Source organism: Pteropus alecto, unplaced genomic scaffold (assembly GCF_000325575.1).
Source record: "Pteropus alecto unplaced genomic scaffold, ASM32557v1 scaffold226, whole genome shotgun sequence".
In the NCBI taxonomy this organism is placed as follows: Eukaryota; Metazoa; Chordata; class Mammalia; order Chiroptera; family Pteropodidae; genus Pteropus; species Pteropus alecto.
Window position 1 is genome coordinate 2189853 of NW_006440132.1, and position 4049 is coordinate 2193901.

At 42.1% G+C, this 4049-nt stretch overlaps 1 non-coding gene across 1 annotated transcript; it reads left to right on the plus strand.

Moving 5' to 3' along the window:
• Positions 1-3232: 3232 nt before the first annotated feature.
• On the plus strand, positions 3233-3351 carry LOC112484071. Its single transcript, XR_003047878.1, has one exon. It is a non-coding gene; the product is annotated as a 5S ribosomal RNA (ribosomal RNA).
• Positions 3352-4049: the final 698 nt, after the last annotated feature.

A 4049-nucleotide genomic window follows, 5' to 3' on the forward strand; every position in this document is an offset into this window, starting at 1 on the left:
CTTCCTCCGCCCCTCCTTTCCTCCTTCCTTCCCTCTCTTCCTTCCTTGCTTCCTTCTACTTACTTCCTAGAAATAAAAGAGTTTTATCTTTTGTCTAAAACGAAGTCACTTCATGAAAGTGGCCAACAAGGGACAAATGGCTGTCTAATTTTTTTGAGTCCTGCTCTGGGATTCAATTGTTTTCACTGGCCTTTTGTGCTCTTAGTTTATGAAAAATCAATAGTTTAATATAGAAAAAAAGTCCCCTGGCTATCTGTTTAGAGTCGTATTACCTTCATTGCAGGACGTTGGCTCTGCCTGCCTGCCTGCCAAGAATTTCTAAGGCAGATTGTTTTGTGCAGTGTCTCCCCAGCTGTCTGGAGCCAGTCCACCAGACGGAGTATGATAACAGTAATAATACCAGCAGCAGAACTCAGACACGTGTCCGGGGCTGACCACTTCTCAAGAGATGTTTTGTGTATGATGGCACTCACATACATAGTCAACAAGAAAGATTTAACTAAATTACTTCAAATTAATAATTACGCAAATAGGTAGGTTAGACAGCATTATTATAACAGTAAGAGAAGCAGTGAAGCAGTGAGCGTCCACCGTATTTCCCACTGTTGATATTAATTTTCTCCTCTTCAGCATACTTAAAAGAGCAATTATTATCCCCATCTTATAGATGAAGAAACTGCAGCTTAGGGCATTTGTGTGACTTGCCAGAATCACTGAGGAAAAATACAGCTGCATGGTAGCACCCTTCATCTTGATAAGGTCTGTATTTCATCTGCTTAACCTTAGGGTCTCTTGGCATCTGGGGATAGAACCCAAGAGAGCCTTGATGATGTTCTAAACATCCATGTCTTGGACTTAACCTTTTCCCTCATTCTTTCCCCAACTCTAGACAACAGAAGACTGGATTAAGCAGTGTGGATCCTTGAATGGGAGGTGACAGATCTTTATGTTCCACAGTAACCCGTGATCCGTGCCGACTCGAGATGAGGTAGGACGGTGGGGTTTTTTCCTTAGGATTTTGGTTGTGAGAAACTCAGGGAGTGAACTGGTTGGTAGTGGCTTCCGGTGCTGGAAAGTCTTGCAGGCGCGGCGGCTGGCACAGCCCACGTGGGTTATGCTCAGGAGGAGACAGCAGAGCAAGCTTGGGGGCTGGAAGGAGAGAGAGAAGGAGCCAAAAAGAGAAAGAGAAAAACGAGAAAGTTGTTTTGCACATGTTGGGAGGGGGGAAGAGAGTCGTAGACAGCCCCCCAGTTTCTTGCTCCTTCTGAAATGTAGTGGTTTTTAGTCAAAAGAGATGCACTCTTTCAAAGTAACCTCCTTCCCTTACTTCCTGGTGAAAGAACCAGGTCCAAAAAGGTGACTCGGCCAGCTTTATGGAACGTGGTGGCTGCAGAACCAGGAGCACTCTGGCTCAGCTTCCCCGCTGCTAAGCCAGGGGTCAGCAGACCACAGTCTGCAGGCCAAGTCTGACCAGCCGCTTATTTTTGTAAAGTTTTATTGGAACGAAGTCATATCCTTTCATCGACATATTGTCTATGGCTGCTTTCAGGGTAGAGTGACAAAGCTGAATAGTTGCAATAAAAACCAGATGGCCCACAAAGCCTAAAATATTTACAATCTGTACTTTTATAGGAAGAGTTTGCCTACCTCTGCACTACACTCAAGAAATTCATAGTGTACTTGGACAGGACTCTGTCTATATAACTAAGGTCATTTCAAGGTTTTGTAGACCTTGGCTCCGACTTTGGGAAACTGTGAAGAACTTTCAGATTTTACATTAAATATATTTCTTTAAAACCGTCAAGATGGAACCGCGGTTGACATCGTCGACATAATATTATATTTTAGAGACATTTAGTTGAACAGTTGATTTTGATTATATAGATCGTATTTATTTGTATTTTGAACCTAGCATTTCCCCCTTCCCCCAGGGTTCATGGACCCTTGCATATTTCAAAGGCTTCAGGCTTCTACCTGTAGGCTCTTATGAATAAAATGGCCTGGCTCATAACAACTTCGATGCCACCTTCTCCCTTTATTCTCTCCATCCTATTGTTTTTTAATAGCCTTATTGAGATATAATCTACTCATTTTAAGTGAACAGTTTAACGATTTTTAGTAAATTTACATAGTTGTGCAAGCGTCACTGTAATCCAGTTTCCATCTTATTTTAAGGTGGCTGTCGGTCGTGTCTTGTAGTGAACTTTTCTTCCCAAAGAGCTTCTCACCTTCCAAGATGTGTCCCTTGAGGGTAGGCCTGCATTTTTTATAGCTTCTGTAGCTACCATTTGCCTGGTTACAGGATTTACACTTTATCTGCATTATTTCGTTGCGTTCTCACAGGCCTTGAATGTGGCAGGCATGATCGTTCACAATTCGCAGATGAGAAATGCTTTGTGCTTAATCGTTCAACTGGTATTGACCGTGCAGCCGACAAGTGTAAGGCACATTTCTAGGCCACATGAGAGGGTCATCAGCATGGCCACGTCTTGAGAAGTTTGGGAAGAGATAAGTGATATTCATAGATAACAAGTAACTAAAATGAGAAATCTATGCCCTATGCTCTTTAGGATTATAGTATTATGGTTAAATCTGGGTTAGAATCCTTACTTTGCCTCCTATTAGCTGTGAAATATTGGGCAATATATTTAGTTCCTATAAAAATTGGGCAGTAACAGATATATGATTACTGTGAAGAGGAAACTAGTTAGTCCACGTAAAACATTTGGAGTGGTGCTCAGAACATAATAAATTGCGATAAACTAGAAAAAAGCGCCCTGTGACTGATAGCTTTTCTCTTAGCATGAACAAAGCCTTGAGAAAAATAAAAGTTCTAAGTTAACGAGGAAGAAGGAATAGAGATAGGACATCTGATGCAGGGCTGTGTTAGAGTCCCTAGACTCGAAGTTAGGGGACTTCCCCATCCTGGGAAATTGAAGTGTTCAAGTATATTTTGGTTAAAAAGTAAAGACAAGATAATCCCCCAGCTGACACCCAACTTAAGAAAGTGACACAGACAGGAAGTGCAGGTGTCCTTGAAAGAAAGGGCTTATAAGTGTCCCTGTCTTCTAAGTGGCCCTGGGCTTGTCAGAGGGGGAAGAGGCCACTTCCAGCTCAGGGATCTAGGGAGGCTCCCTGGAAGAGGAGGCTTTTAAACACGGTCTTGGATCATATGTAGGGTTGTTCTTATGCAGAGATGAGGGGCATTTCAGAAGATGAAATAGTGGGTGTAGTCTGTGGCCCTGCCACCCTGAACAAGCCCGATCTCATCTGATCTCGGAAGCTAAGCAGGGTCGGGCCTGGTTAGTACTTAGATGGGAGACCACCTAGGAAGACCAGGTGCCATAGGCGTTAAAAAATTAAAAATGTGTGTATTATATATATACACACACATACATATATATGTGTGTGTATATATATATGCTGGGTATAAAGGGGAAAAATTGGGACACTACAAAGGCAGTCTGCGTAAGAGCAAATTCATTTTTGGTTGACTAATGATATAAATAATAACATGCATTATTTTGTGTCATAAACTTTATATTATCTCATTTGTTACAGTAATACTGTAAGATAAATACTATCTTAGTTTTATAGACGAGGGAATTGAGGTTAAGAGAGATTTAGTAATTTGTTCAAGGTCGCATTGCTGGGATACCAAGACCTTTTGGACTTGTGCTTAAAACCTATGACCTCTGTTTCTTTATGAAGAGCTAAGATGGGACTTCTGTTTGGCAAAGTGGGCTAGGGCTGGGCAGACAACCACTCCGAACCCCAGGTAGAGGAGTTTGCTTAATGCAAATGTTGCTTTGACCGCTTGGTGAAGAAACTCAGTCATCCGTGCTTTAGGCAAGTCGACTCACTTCTCCGAATGTGTCGTTTCCTCATCCACAAAAGGGGGTTTGGAGTAACGGCCTTTAAGTCTTAATACAAGGATTAAAGGAGGTAACCCATGTGAAATCTCACGTGGTGCTGTCTGTAGAAAATATACAAGAAAGGACAACTGGCATCATTGTATACATTTCCTCAGGCTGCCCTAACAATTTAAA